The following is a 16753-nucleotide window of genomic DNA, read 5'->3' on the forward strand; positions in this document are numbered from 1 at the left end:
TGATCAGGCGAGGGAAGGAAAGGAAGGGAACAGCAGGTAGGGAGATCTGAAACAAAGGTAAACAAGCATAAGGATTCAACACTTCTTGTCACTGAATTGCAGAATACCTCAGAACCTATACTGTAACAGTTATACATGTAAAGGAAAACAGCCACTGTATCCTAGTTGGGATCACAGTAATGAAAGAGCTACTAGATCTGAGGATCAAACAAGGACATTACTACACACTTACAAAGGATGTTCCATACGTTTACATGTATTTATCCAGCAGTTATCAACATACCCAAACAAGTCTTAACAGCCAGGTAACTGGGAAATTTGAGCTTACTTCTGGACGAGCTCTACAAGCCCCTGCTGTGAAAACAGAGATGAACAATGCACATGAATTCAAAGCACATGGAAAGGTCATGAAACACCATAACACACCAAAGATCATGTTGTACGAGTTGCAATATAAATGGCCAATAATATGTTCCTGGTCCAAGGATTTTGAAAGTAGCACAGGGATCCCAGAAGACACATAAAAGGAAGCAGAGTATTGCAGCGATATGAAGGGGGTATGACGCTCTGCAGGCTGCTTCAGGGCAAGTTAAGCCATGCGGTAATCCTGAAAATTACAGTGTATGAATAAGGTCCATTAAACAGAAATTCAAAAGCGCTGCAGCATTACTCACACAAAGCCAACAATCCGAAGTTACCCCAGGGAATCAGTGCGGGTCAAGAATGGAAATTAGGCATCCCCCGCAAGAGCCTTAAGAAGCTCGTCCAACGAGAGAGGGAATTAGGTAAACACAAGGAAGCTCCGCAAGAGCCAGTCGTCGGCTCATCCAACTGGGCTTTCATATGCCTAACAGAACAAGCTGCTGGGCCGGAACTCAACAGAGATAGTAATGAGGAACAATGGCACAAAAGCACCCCTACCGTCCCCAGGATATGCAGCACATCAGAGGAGAATCCTGGAATTTACGGCACGCGACTGGTGCCAAGGAAGCGTTTACATTTGCTACAGCGCAACATTGTGATGTCATCAGCGCAACGTTCTTGGCTTCGTGGGAATAGAAATTTCTTATCAACTTACAGAGAAGGCTTGCAAAGCAGTGTTCTCCACCGGCCCTGAGGAAGCGACGTGACAGTGACATAACATACTGGCACAAATGTATTTATTTATTTTATTTTATTTATTTAAAAGGTTTTATATAGCGCTGCTAGACCCAAGAGTATCAGAGCGCTTTACAAAGTAGGTCAACATATCGGGATAAGAATAACAATGTGCAGAATACTCACATGGGTTAAAACCTAGCATTCAAAGGAGCGATGAGGAGAAAGAAACCGAAAGATCACTAAGGGGACGTTGAATGTTGGAATTTAAAAGAGAGATGGGCGTGTAGAAAGGGGGAGGGAGAATAAGAGAAGAGGGAGAGGGGTGGGTATAGGAGTGAAGCAAGAATGGAAAAAAAGAGTGAGCAGGGTCGGAATCAGTAACATTAGGTACCCCAATATTTGTTGAGAAGTATTTTGAGCCTTTTTTTGAAAAGAGGGTAAGAGGGGTTGCAGCGAAGATCTTTGGGGAGAGAGTTCCAAATCGAAGGAGCATTACCCGAGAATGCACAGGATTGGGTCTTTTTACATTTGAGTCTTGGGGGGATCAGGACAAGTAAGTTAGTGCTTCTCAGGGATCTGGAGCACCCTGATTATTGTAAATTGATTGAAAGGTAGGAGGGAGTGTTGTGGTGAAGAGCTTTGTGAGTAATGCATGCAATCTTGTAGGTGGATCGACCTTCTATTGGGAGCCAGTTGAGTTTTTTAAGGACTGGGGAGATGTGGTCAAATCTTTTACAGTCAGAAATAAGTCTGGCAGCTAGGTTGAGAACAGATTTAATCGGAGCCAGATGGATTTTAGGAGTGCCAGCAAGTGTGGCGTTACCATAGTCAATCCTGGAAAGGACAAGTGATTGAACAACGATTTTGAAGTCATCAGCTGGAATGAAAAGTTTAATTTTTTTGAGGTGGTGTAGGGTGAAAAGAGCAGTTTTGGCTGCATTTTTAATGTGGGGGATGAGAGTAAGATTCTGATTGATGCTGATGCCTAGGGATTTGACAGAATTAGAGGTGGAGAGGGAGCAGTTAAGAGCTTTGATGTCATTCATCCAGAGTTGAATGGGAAGGGAATTGTTTTTGAGGGGTGAAAATGATTTCAGCTTTTTTTAAGATTCAGTTTGAGATGATTAAGATGGAACCAGGATTGGACTCTATTCAGGGTATCATTGAGGTGAAGGATGTCATTGTGGGATTTGATCTTGTAGTATAGTTGGGTATCATCGGCGTAGAGGTGGTAGCTGATTTTAGCTTGTTTTTGAATGAGGGTGAGTGGTTTCATGAAAAGATTGAATAGTGTTGGGGAGAGGATAGAACCTCATGGGACACCAAGTGAGAAAGGTTGGGGTTTAGAGAGGCAGTGACTGAGCTTAATTTGTTGAGATTTATTTTGAAGGAATGAGGAGAACCACTTGAATACAGTGTCTTAAAAACCAAAGTGATCTTTGAGAGTGTTAAGAAGGGTGGGATGGTGGACAGTGTCAAATGCAGCCGAGAGGTCAAGGAGGATTAGTATTGAGGATTCACCTTTGTCTAGAGAGCAAGGAATGTCATCTGTAATATTGAGCATAGCAGTTTCGGTACTGCATCCCTTTCGAAAACCGGATTGGAAGGCGTCAAGGAGATTGAAGGAGATGATGTGGTTATCTGATTGTGACAGGACACATTTTTCAAGGGCTTTGGAGAGGAAGGGAAGGTTAGAGATAGGGCGTAAATTGTTAAGGTCATAAGGGTCAGCAGAGGTATTTTTAAGAATGGGGGAGATTTTACCTAGCTGAAGGGAGGCGGGGACACAGCCAGTGGAAAGAGAGGAGTTGATGATGTTGGTCCATATTGGGGCAACAATGTATTTGAGTTCTTGAACCAAGTGGGCGTGAAGAGGATCTTTGGAATGAGAGGATGGTTTGAGTTTAGAAATGATGTTGATGATAGTGTTTTCTGAAACTAGACTAAATTCACTCCATGAAGCATTGTTTCTAGCAAGGTGATCCATAAGAGTGGAGTCAAGTTGGGGGAGAGCAGGGAGGGGTTGAGAGGGATCGTGATGAGGGGGAAAAGAGGACAGAGGTGTATTAGGAATGTTAGGGTGGGTGTGTTGGTTGAGGGAAGGTTGGAGTGAGAGAAGGGGGGAAGAGAAGGATAGTTCGATCTTGTTAACTTTATTCGAAAAGAAGCTGGCAATTTCTTTGCATCTTTCAACAGAGGCCAATATTTTAGGAGGGCCAGAGGAAGTTTGTTTTTTAACAATGTTAAAGAGTTCTCTGGGACCGTTTCTAGCCTGGTCAAGTTGTTACCGGAGAAAGGAGGCTTTCTCATTGAAGATGTGTTTTTTGTATTGGGCTCTGGCATTTCTAAGGAGCGCTAGATTATTAGGTGTGGGATGATTCCTCCAGGCACGGTCTGATTGTCTAAGGGCCCGTCTTTCATTGTTGAGTTCAGCAATGAACCAGGATTTGGGAGGGATGATGTTTTTGTTGTTTGAGTTTGATTGGGGCAATTTGGTCGAGGGCTTCAAGAATAGAATTGTTGTAATGTTCGGTTAGGTCATTGGTGCTGTGAAAGAGAGGGGAAGAAGTAAGCGAGTTTTAATTGTGGATTCCAATTCGCCAGGTGGAATAAGGAGAAGGTTGCGAGTTGGTTTCATGGGTAGACTGCCGGTAGGGGTGGGGCGAGTTATGGAGCTATTCAAGGTGAAGAGGATAAGGTGGTGATCAGACCAGTCAATGAGAAGGATATTAGAGAGAGAGAGGCCAGATCTTTGCTAGACAAAATGGCATCGAGGGTGGCACCTTTGATATGAGTAGGGGAATGGCAGAGTTGGGTAAGGTCAGTGATGTTCATGGCGTCTTTAAATCGGATGACAGCAGGGTCATTATTTTTATTCCAGTGGATGTTGTAATCCCCAAGGAAGAGATTCTTGGAGTGGGAGAGTGAAGCTTGAATAATAAGATTAGACATCTCTTCAGTAAAGGAGATACAGTTTCCAGGGCGGTGGTAAATAGTGTGCAACCGAATGGTGGGGGAGCCAGGAATTGTGAGATCGGCGCAAAGGTATTCGAAGGTGGAAGGGTTTTGTAGGTGGACTAGCGAGATGTTAAGTTCATCTTTAACCACATGGATGCTGCACATCTTCATCTTCTGTGCGGAAGGTCAATGGAAACGGGTGTGGTCATGACGAGCTCAGCTCGTCATGAGCACAGCTCCACTGTACCTCATGACGAGCTGAGCTCGTCATGAGCATCAAAGGGGTTAAAGATTAGGGCAAGGCCTCCCCCTATTTGATCTATCCTGTCCTTCTTAATGATGGAATAGCCTGGGGGAATGAGTAAGTCGAGGATAGGAGTGCAGTGGGCGTTGAGCCGAGTTTCAGTTAGGAAAGCGATGTCTATGTTTTCACTGAGAATAGTCTCCGCAATCTCAGTAGCGTGGCAAGAGGTGGATTGGCAGTTAATCAACATGCAACAGAGGGGAGTGGGGTCAGGCAATTGGGTGGGGGGACAGGGGAGGATAGGTCTAAGTAGTTGTTAGGGTCTGGGTGATGCCGGAAGAAGGGGGAGTCTGCTCGTTCCTAAGAGAACTGGGAGAAAAGGGCAATGCATCCATACTAACAGACTCACAGGACAGTTGACAGAACATGTGGTGCATACGCTGGCATATACCGCATGTACAACAACATGTTTGTTGGAAATCAAAATGTACTGGCACACAAGATTAAGTGGATGAGCCAAACACATCCTGCTGCACACAGTGAGGCTGCAATTCCCCATAGGGCCTGTTGTGATGTCTCACACAATGTCAACACGTGGTATCCGCAATGTGTCAGGGGCAAGGTTTACACACATTGATGCCTACACCAGAGTCCACACTCCACTACAGATGACTGTCACGAATGTGATTATCATGTCATGGGAGTGGTGCAACATGTAATTTGATCCATGGTGATGAGACATGTATGCATGGTACTACAGCATGCATAGAAACAGTTCCCACACATTCCCAAACCATACCAACACAAAAAAGCCTGTTTGGATCTCTTACCCGAACTGACATTTACACATGTTCGTGCATTGCACGCTGATTCAGCCCACGTTGCAATCATCATGAGGAATAGCGGGATGACAAAGATAACACGAACAGACAACAGGCACAGCAACCTGGGAATGACAGACAAACAAGAGTTCACCAGTAAAAATCTTTGCAAAAGACATGGGCAGTTACGAAACAGGAACTATGTAGGACACATGCAAATGTCAAGGAAAGTCATTGCGCATTACTGTGTGGCATGACATCAGCACTTGCGTGACACATCAGAACACACATCAAAGTCATTTTGCATACAGTCAGCTGGACACACACATAGCAACACATGCCACTCAATGCTACAAGCTTGCTCACTCATTCACAGTGACTCACAATTTTTAGAAAAAGTTGCGTATGAGCTGACTCCGGATATCATCCTCCTCCACCTCATCACTTACATCGTGACCAAGCCCTTGATCCTCAACAGGTGGATGTTCCTGCTCCTCAGGATCCAGGATGAGTGGCACTGCCTTCTCAACTGCCATGTTGTGCAGCATTCAGCATACTATGAAGATCTTACAGGCCTTGTCCGGTGCATATGGGAGGGATCCGCCGGTCTTATTGAGGCACCGGAATCGGCTCTTCAGTAGGCCAAACGTCCTCTCAATCACTCGCCTGGTCTGCCTGTGTGCATTATTGTACCGCTGATCTGCAGCTGTTCTTGGGTTGCGGAGAGGTGTCATTAGCCATGGCATGTTGGGATATCCTGAGTCCCCTACATAGATACATCATGTAAATAAGTGGGTCAGGAGATGCCGTCAGAGCAAAAGATACTGAAACACACAGGAAAAACAGAGTTTACCCACCAACAAGACAAGACATGCCCGCTCGTTGCGCAGCTGCAGCATCATTTGAGGCACCCTGCTACGCCACATGATGAATGCATCGTGTGCAGATTCTGGAAAACATGCACAAACGTGGAAAATCAGCATGTTAGCAAGACACACTACAAGGGCATTTATTGAATGATAATGTTTACGGTTGCGGTAAGCCTGCTCCTGTGCCTGTGGTGGCACCATAGCCATATGTGTCCCATCAATGGACCCAATGACATGTGGCATCCCTCCCAGGGCATAGAAATCACCCTCGACAGCTCTCAACTCTTCAGGAGTAGGAACGTAGGTGAATTCATCAATGTGCTCCAACATGGCTGCCAAAACATCACACAGGACACAGCTGAACATTGTCTGTGACATTCCACCAACATCAGGTATGGTTAATTGAAACGTACCTGTAACAAGGAAATGGAGTGCTGCCATCACCTTTATCTTGGGGGTTAGCACAGTAGGATACCTGTTTTCGGTTGGAGATGTGGTGACAGCTTGTTCGTCAACTCCTGAATCAACTGTTGAGTAAATCTGTAATGTCGGATGCAGGCACGTTCCCTCATGGTAGCGAAGTCTGGGAATAGCCTTGGTAGAGGCAGTGCCCTGTAGGACATATTTGGGAATAATGGAGATTAAGAGTCAGCCAACATCAATGGCAATGTACATAGCACATGCAAAACTGCTACTAGACATCATGTCACTATGGAGTCTGGAGTGTGCAATACATCCAGGACACATATGCCAGTTTGCTGGCACTCCTACAAAAAAACCAGATACACCTGTTGATAGAAAAATAAACATGACATGCCCTGAAATGAGCTGGCGGGCCGGTGAACAGCCCGAGATATCACTGGAGTGACACACATCACCATACCTGCAGTGGAAGGATGCCATCCCATTCAGACAGATGACTGCAAGGCACATCAACAGGTCACATAAATTGTCAAATGTACATATCAAACACATCGCGATTAAGGTGTACATGTGACAACAAAACAACACAGCCATTGTCACGACGCAGAAATGTATGCCTGGGGAAATATGATGTCTGATGCCATCAGACCCAACAGCCATGGGAATGCACATGTGGCATGGTGTGCGTAGATGTGAAACCATTCCCATCTCAACACAGACCCATGTTAGATGCACCAACAGCAGATGTAGTTTACGGAACACAAATAGCAAGCTCATAGTAACACATGACACACACCTGACATAGTCACATAGGGTCATGCTGAGCGTGACATGTCAGTTGACAAAGCGCCCCAGTCCCTGGCATCAGGAGACAGGTGTCGGTAGTGATGACTGTGCCATCCCAGTGTTGCTGTGCATGACAAAATCTGCCTAATGATACACATGGGACAAGTGTCAAGGTGATGTGTGCCACATAGTGCCCCATCACACATGATTCACAGTTTTAAAAGGGACAACACATATTTTATGCCACACCTCCATGTTTACCCGGGTCCTCCCATTTTAGCTAGGCATTCTGGGACCCGTAGTTTCTTAGACATACTGGTTTGTCTGCATTAACAGGTATAATTATTTTATACAATTGACTTGACAATTTAAGAGGTGTGCAGTTGTTCCCAATAATGATACAATTTGTCATTTTCAAAATGGAATCAAGGCAATCAAATTAAATCTGCAATTATAATTTGCAATTGAAATTAGAATTTAGAAATTAGACCCGGGTAAACATGGAGGTGTGGCATAAAATATGTGTTGTCCCTTTTAAAACTGTGAGTTCCCTTCACTAAACTGACCGTGACCAAGACAGCGGACGCTGTCGAAACGCGTCGGTTGTTTTTTGTTTGACCCCCCCATGGATTTGTGAAATAAACACCACGATTAACTGAAGCAAGCGATTGATGTCCGTTTTTGTCTGCGACTCCACACATCCCCGGGGTCGGGGAAACCTGCTGCAATTGTTAGCGGTTGGCTCAACCGCAGGAGCAACGCGACCAGGGAAAAAGTAGCGCCTAACGAGGGGAAAGGGAGCCAAGCGGAGGATATTGTTTCACTCCTCGAGGTGCTCGCCGGCACACTATCTGAGACTATTGTGGTTCACCCAGTGACGGACGATCGACGGAAGAAGGCGGACAGTCACCTGCCGCGGAGGGAGACTCTAAGGTAAGAGTGGTTGCCCGCTGGAGTACGCTGATTGACACGTTATCTGGATGCATTTGTTGAATGAACTAGCAAACAGCAGAACGCAATGACATGCTAACCGGCTGCTTGGGTTTTACATCTTCTGTTCTGTGATTAATTGCCTGCCGAGTCTACAAAAACGCTATACAAACCCGATTGAAGAAATCAGTAGCACTTCATAAAAGTTAAGGCATAATCTGTAGACACAGAGGAACGAAACCAAAACGGACTCGCTTTTGTAATCCAAAACCAAAGAGTGCATATCCACGACTGGGGGGTCGCACAAGGAAGAGAAAAATCATAAACAGGCGGGATGCCAAAAGGAAGGAATTCATTGTGACTATGTTTAACAAACGTGATATGAACAGGCCCACGGAAAGCAATAAGGAACCGGAAAAAAATGACATTAAGGACAAACTGCGCCTCTGGGACAAACTAAACAAAAAGGAAATAAACAAATCTTGGGAGTCAATTTCCTTACAAAAATATTTGGAAGTTGAGAGGGTGCCTCGTGGCTTAAGAATCTTAATAATGCCAAGCCAGCAGGATGTCACGAATGAATTGCTCCAGGAGTGGGGTGAACATACAATTAATTCCTCTTTGGGGCTGTTAAAGATACTTGTAAAACATATTGAAATAGCTCTTGAGAAGATAAAGGAACAGTTACGAACACTGGAAAAAGAAATTGATGGGCTCAAACTCAATGCCGAAATGACAAAGTTCAAAGAGGACTTGAATAAACAATTAGAAAAACATGAGGAGGAAGTAAGAGCAAGAAAGCAAACCAAATTCGAAAGGGATGCCAATGATTATGCGCAAGGACGTATTTTTACGTTCGCCCGCAAATACGACCCTTTCAGACCACCTAAAGCTAACACAGCCAGCTCATCCTCTAGCATGGCGTCCTTGACATCAGCTGATTTAAGCGAGGATGACGCTAATTTAGATCCACAACAAAAAGTTTTTTTTGGGGATATGCGCCTGGTCCTATCACAACAGAAATGGGAACAAAATCACGGGGCGCAAAGAAATGCACGTGGTCGAGCAAGGGGAAGGGGAAGATCCTGGCAGCCAAGGTTTACAAAGCCCACACAAGGAGAGGTACAAGGCGAAACGGCTACAAACGAAAAAGTCGGCACGGAGACAAGACTAATGAAACAAAAGAGGGGGAAGTAAATGAAGAACTGCAAATAATTAATTTTTCTGGGAAGGAAATCTCTGAAGCAGAAATATCACTACTCAAGAAAGGAATCAATTTTTGCCCCACAGCGCGCATAGACTTGGCACAAACACGAATTGATCTATATCTCTACATTCGGAAAATAAAACTTGCAAAATTCTTTGCTGAGAGAAAAAACAAACCTCAGATTTTGAAAAATCAACCTAGACCTACATCCACTCTGTTGGCAAAGGAGTCCGAAGCTTACTTAACAGTATTGAATTTGAATGCACAGGATGGTCATGAAATCAATTTGGAAACAGCGATAACACAATTAGGAGCGGGAACCAGTGGTTTTAAAGCAAAATCCAAGTTCTATCCCCAGCTAGCACCTGGAAACAAAATAGACATGTTTCAGGAAGCAGTCATTCATGACCTATATAAAATCAACATCAAAAACAACACCAGGAACAATCTATCCAAGAGTGAAAAGGACGCCCTTATTGCATTGCGCAAGAATGAAACCTTTGAAATTAAAACAGCTGACAAGGGCGGAAACATAGTCCTATGGGATCGAAAACTATATATCGCGGAAGCTATGGAACAATTGAACAATCCACAGTATTATGAAAAACTGAACGGTAATCCTATTGACAATATAAAAAGAGAACGGGACAGGAAAATAAACCAATGGGAAAAAGATGAGCTCTTGGACTTTGATGAGAAAAAGTATCTAACAGTGGATTTCCCTAAAACAGCCACGGTGTACTTTCTACCCAAGGTGCACAAGAATGCCACCAAACCACCAGGGAGGCCGATTGTCTCGGCCAATGGCTCCTTACTGGAACCCCTATCAAATTTCATTGATTTCTACTTGAATCCCCATGTGAAGTGTCTAAAATCATACATAAAGGACACCACTGACTTCCTATGCAACCTAAAGCAAATTGAGTGGCAACCAGACTTCATTATGATTACAATGGATGTAATTTCATTGTACACAAACATTGACAATGATATGGGCATTAATGCATGCAAACACATTTTCATGGAACGGAATATTCACTATCAACATCACAACAGCATGCTTCTAGAAATGATTCAGTACTTGCTATGCAATAACATCTTCATGTTTGGTGACACACTGTACAAACAAAAAAATGGAGCCGCCATGGGCTTTTCTTTTAGCCCGAACTATGCCTGTACCGCCATGGGATGGTGGGAGGAAAAATTTGCATGGGATGTGAGCCTTCAACAATTCACACAGCATATCATGGTCTGGAAAAGATTCATAGACGATTTGTTCATAGTGTGGAATGGCGGAGAGGAAAAATTCTTAGAATATTTCCAAATACTAAACAGCAGCACGCCGGGCATAAAATTTACCCATAACATCAGTCAGGCCAATGCGGTCTTCCTGGATACTGAGGTATACATCAAAAACAACCGGATTGAAACGACCCTTCTTCGCAAAAGCACTGCAACAAATGCAACATTGGAGGCTACCAGTTTCCATCAGCAATCACTTATATCAAGTATCTCATATGGGGAATTCTTGCGCCTAAGAAGGATATGCAGCGAGGAGCAAGAGTGGCAAAAACAGAGCAAAAGCGCCATGCAACGCTTTCATAAAAGGCAATACAATCAACAATCCACAAAGAAATGTTGGGAAAGAGCCAACCAAACCACAAGAGCAGACTGCCTAACACCGAAAGAATCCCACACTGCAACGGGAGATGAGCCAATCAGAGTCATCACGGACTACAGTAGGGAAACCAAACAGGTAAATCAAATCCTGAAAAGAAATTGGAAGCTTCTGCAATTGGACCCGGTGATAGGCAAAAAAATGGGAAACCACCCTACTATAACATACAGAAGGGCCAGAAACCTCCAGGACCAGTTGGTCCACAGTCATTTTCAACCAAACGTAAAAGGGAAGCAATGGCTGCAAACTAAGGGCTTTATAAAATGTTACAACTGTAAGGTCTGCGAAATTGCAAAACCAACTACTGAAATAATCATGCCGAATAACAAAACCTGGAAAATTAAGGAATGCATTACATGTAACAGTAAATATACCGTATACATGATCGAGTGCCCTTGCAAGCTAAGGTATATAGGCAGCACAATTTGTGAACTAAAAAAGCGAATATTGGAACATGTTCGGGCCACTGTCCACAAGGACAGAGCTAATGCAGTTGCAAAACACATGGAACTGAGTCACAACAGTGACTGGAAACAACTTCGCTTTTGGGGCATTGAAACCATGAACCTTTCAGTAAGGGGTGGCCACCATGAAAAATCCCTTCGACAAAAGGAATCAAAACACATCTTAAGTTTCAGAACAATGACACCTTTCGGGCTGAACCAGTCGGAGGAATTGTATATACACTTGTAAGAATCACTGTAACGATGAACTACTGAACCTTCCTACAACATTCCGCCACCATGATTTACTTGAACTAATTTTGTCCCTTTAATTTCCACTACCTCACACTTTTCTCACCCTTGTAAATAACTCACAGAAATCAATTTACTGTTTAATATGTTGGAATTCCTAAAGATCGCCCACCTGAGGGCAGTACTGAAGTATACAAAACATGTATAATTATTGCAGGCAAATCCACGACCAGCCCACCGGAGGGCGGTGACCTAAATTCTAATTTCTAAATTCTAATTTCAATTGCAAATTATAATTGCAGATTTAATTTGATTGCCTTGATTCCATTTTGAAAATGACAAATTGTATCATTATTGGGAACAACTGCACACCTCTTAAATTGTCAAGTCAATTGTATAAAATAATTATACCTGTTAATGCAGACAAACCAGTATGTCTAAGAAACTACGGGTCCCAGAATGCCTAGCTAAAATGGGAGGACCCGGGTAAACATGGAGGTGTGGCATAAAATATGTGTTGTCCCTTTTAAAACTGTGAGTTCCCTTCACTAAACTGACCGTGACCAAGACAGCGGACGCTGTCGAAACTCGTCGGTTGTTTTTTGTTTGACCCCCCATGGATTTGTGAAATAAACACCACGATTAACTGAAGCAAGCGATTGATGTCCGTTTTTGTCTGCGACTCCACACATCCCCGGGATCGGGGAAACCTGCTGCAATATATATATATATATATATATATATATATATATATATATATCATGTGAACAAGGGCCACGAGCCCGAAACGCATCATTGCTGTTGTTGGTAACCTGCGCCAGTAAAATACATCTGTGGCCAGATCCTGTGGTCCGTCTCCTGTTTTGCTTCGCCGGTCAGCGTGATTGGAGGTGGCTTTGGGAGTATTTTCTTGCATATATATATATATATGTATATATGCGAGAAAATACTCCTATTCATGAACAGGTTGTTGCTTATTTGTACCAGTGAGTGGTGGTTTTGTGCTCAGAGGGGTGCTTTAAAGTTTTAGCGGTAGTACACAACTGGAAACATTACAACAGTGGAACTGTCATAACATTTTAAAGAACATATCAGAAAATTACGCACACACATTGATATAAAAAGAGAAAGCAAACCATCTAAAGAATAATAATATTGATAAATGTATTATGCATGATTATTGAAAACCTTCACAGATACATGACATTGTGCATATCAATAAAAATTAGATAAACGATAGGTCAAAATAAAGAATATGTTTTACATGTTGACACCTTTCAGCTCTTCATCTAGACTCACCAAGTCATAAAACCAGGTACATCTCACCTCATGTGACAAATTACAGACTCGAAATTTAGAGTCATTATTTCATAAACAAAAATATCAGTCAACATTGAGTTTTCTTTGTTGAGAATATGTTACCAGAATATAATTCCCCTCATTTTGCAACCTCGCCTTTGGAATGGCCCCATGAGTGCTTACCCAACATTTGACAGTGGTTTGTGACCTCTGCTGAGGGAGTTAACCACTGTTTCTGCCTGGTACAGATGGCAGTAATCATTAAGTAACGTAGATCGTTGAACCAATCTGGATTAATGAAAGGCAGACTAATTGCCTTCTTTTGACAATTGTTTTGTGAGACTGTAGAGAGTTTCCCGTTATAGTAAAGCTAAAGAAAAAAATATTTCTAGCAAAATCATATTGATTTAAGGTTGATTTTAAATGGCTTGAAGGAAAGACCAGATCAGACCCGCAGCGTTAACTGTTTTTCCGCTTTCAATTCCACTTGACCTATTTAAGCGTTTTTGTGGCGAGCATAAACCAATTGCAGATACTTTTCTGTCCTAATTGGGCTTCTTTCCCAATAAGCATTATAAAGCGGCTTTTGACCTGTAGTATCTGGAGGGAATGAAATCATGTACTCCTTTCATTTATTAGACAGCACATTCCACATTTTTATTTAGCATACTTTTGATCTGTCGAAGAGATTTGCAAAAGGTGGTACTATCTCCATCCCACACAAAGGAAAGGTCGCAATATGCCTGGGCAAGTCCCATGCCACAGGAGGCAGACCCTCCACTAGACCCCCACCCACGACACTGGAGGCAATGGTGGAAGCCACCCTGGAGCCAGATGCTGTCGTAGGAATTGCCAACCTGGACACGCCTATGCCTGTACCCACGCAAAGTAAGTGCAAAGCTTTAATTTTGGCAAAATTTCTGGGCTTGAACTTGATATCCACATGAATGTAGGACAAACTTAAACAGACATATCTTTGTTATTGTTTGGGAGTTTTATATAGATCAAATTAGTCCTGAAAGGTATCAGAGCACTTTAAATGAGCCCCAGTTGGGTTACAGAGGAACACCTAATTATTTCATTAGGCACGCAGAGATTAAGGGGGCGATTACGATATTGTTCGTAAACTCTTCCGTACGAATGGGTTTGTGAATTGTTTCTGACCAAATCGGATTCTGTGAGTCGACCTACCAATTAGGATTCGGACATTGTTCGGTTGGACTCACATTAACTTCAATGAGAGCCTGTGCTCCGAATGAGAACACAGGCTCCTATAGAAAAAAGGGTGGTTGAGGATAACCATGCACCCTGTCACGGGTACACCATTGTGCCTGCCACACTGTGCACAGTTTAACAGGGAGGTCCCTTGGCTATACCCATGGGCCCTAACCAGAGACCTCATGGTAAACGGGGGCCTGCTACAGGTCAGATTCTGACAGCCGTTTCAAGTGGGGCAGACCGAATCAGAACGGCTCTCTGAATCAGTTATCGTAATCGCTCACTCAGAAACTGTGTCCATAGAGCTGTACGATTCAGCTCTGAAAGACTTGGGCTGTCCGAATGCCTTTCGGAACCGAATTGGACAGCCCGAACGGATTCCATGCATCATAATCGGTCGGTTGGAAATGCGTTCGACTCGGTCAGAAACATAAGTTACAAATCTGATTCTGAGATTCCAAATCCCCTTCGGAGCCTTTTCAAACAACATCATAATCAGCCCCCAAGTGATTTTGCTCAGAATAACAGGATGCTGAATGTCCCTGTTGAGACTTGAACCTGGTTCCCCAGCTTCGAGGTCAACCGTCATAGCAGTTAGGCCAAACATCCTCTCCCCTGAGATGGGATTATTCCATATCCTAAATATCCAACATAGTTCATTGTGGTTTCATAGACAGAAACAGTGTAGTCAGTGTCAGAAATTTGTAGATTAAGTTTTGTATGGCTAATGAGAATGCGTTTCACATGTAAAACCTTTATGGTATCTCCATTATCCAATTGGATGCACCTGGCGAAAACCCAACAGATGAGGAAGAACAACAGTCAAAGATGGAGGAAGAAGAAACTGCAGTGCTTGATAGTGTGCCACTACATCTCATGACCACTCTAGCAGTGTGTCCTTCTCCCCACAGCCACCACCAGTAGAGTGTGAGGATGCCATATAGGCATACAGCCACCCACTCCAACCGTGCAGCCAGTCATCAGGTCCCTACAGCAACGCTCAACTCTGCATAGCTGTAGGCACTGTCACATAGTGCAGCTTCTGGGTCTCAACCGGCTGCAAAACAACAGGCAGCGTTTGGAGGGCTTGAGGCACCGATGCTGCAGGTTCAGCACCTGCAGCACAAACAAAGTAGGATGATTAACCGTAAATTTCATGTAATGCAACAGTCCATAACAGTGGGGTTCAGCACAGTGGCCAATCAGTTGGGAGACAATCAGGGTTGCAAGGACACAAAAATGGACCAATTAACTGGTGCAATAGAGAAAATCTGCTCTGAGATTTCAGAGGATAGGAGCACTAAGGAGGAGAGGACTAAGGTGGAGAGGTAAGTTGGCCAACAGGTGAAGAGCTCCAGTCGGGAGCTCCCGGAGAGGGATGGCCTTTTGGCCTCTAATCCTGTTATCCAACTCTGACCGGGATCCTTTCCTCTCCCCTGGGATCATATTCAACTTCTGTTCTCGTCTCTCCAATCTCCGCGTGATTGATGTCCTGACCGAGCTGTCTTGACCGATGCCCGGTGGAGGTGCTGGATTGTCTATAGGGGACTTAGGATACGGCTCTCCTCGTGTCTCCGCGGTCTTTTTCTTCCCCCGCAGCACTGGGGAGACATCAGGGATGATGGAACCTCTTTTTTCCCGGGTGGCCGATGGAGACGTGGCAGAGGTTCCCCTTCTCCTCTGGGCGTCAACTGACTCTTCCAGACCTGGAACGTGGTCTCTTAGCACCCTGCTGCACAGGAGTGTGGAATTGATTTGAAAGCAGTGATGGACCACTGCATGACGCTTCTGTGCTGGTCCAATGAGCCCTCTTTTCTTTTCTCCGAGTTGCTCACCCTCCGGACTCAGCCACTGTCTTCCTCTTCCGGGACGGCTGTCCTAATCCCCGTGCCGACTTCCCCGGACGAGCAGGACCCCGAGAGCGATATGTGACCCTCTAACATTTCCTCCCTCCAGAATCGACTGCCGCCTTCCCTATTCAGCTCTGATTTTGGGGTGGGTTTTTCATTGGTTGTTTACTCAGTTTTGTTGTTCTACCAGCATTCCCGCCATCTTGTTTTTGGGGTCTTTGTTCTCGTTCACCATCTTAGAGATCCTTGCCACAGATCAGCGCTCTTTTTCACCAGATTGACCATTCGCACCTTTCTTGACAACCTCCAGACTGTTTTGACCTACTTTCTCAAACTGTTTTTTTCTCTTTTTTTGTCTCCACAGATGTTCTCCACGCCATGACTGGGCCACGACTGGACTATGACTCTGTAAATATGTAATATATGATTGTCCACGTCTAATCGCTGTTAAAGGGTAATCCTGGGTGAATTTACTATTTGTATATATGTATATATATATATATCATCCAAACGCCCAAAAGCTTCGCAGGACGCACTCGGCAGCAAGCCTTCCTTACGGCCTACCAATGACAGCTGGTCACCACACCCGGTTTGTTTTTTATTTGCCTTACGCGTTTCGAGACCTCACGTCTCTCATCAGAGGCAGCTTTCACAAATGAGTGGCAAATTGTTCC

Source organism: Lissotriton vulgaris, unplaced genomic scaffold, assembly GCF_964263255.1.
Source record: "Lissotriton vulgaris unplaced genomic scaffold, aLisVul1.2 SCAFFOLD_260, whole genome shotgun sequence".
Lineage (NCBI taxonomy): Eukaryota > Metazoa > Chordata > Amphibia > Caudata > Salamandridae > Lissotriton > Lissotriton vulgaris.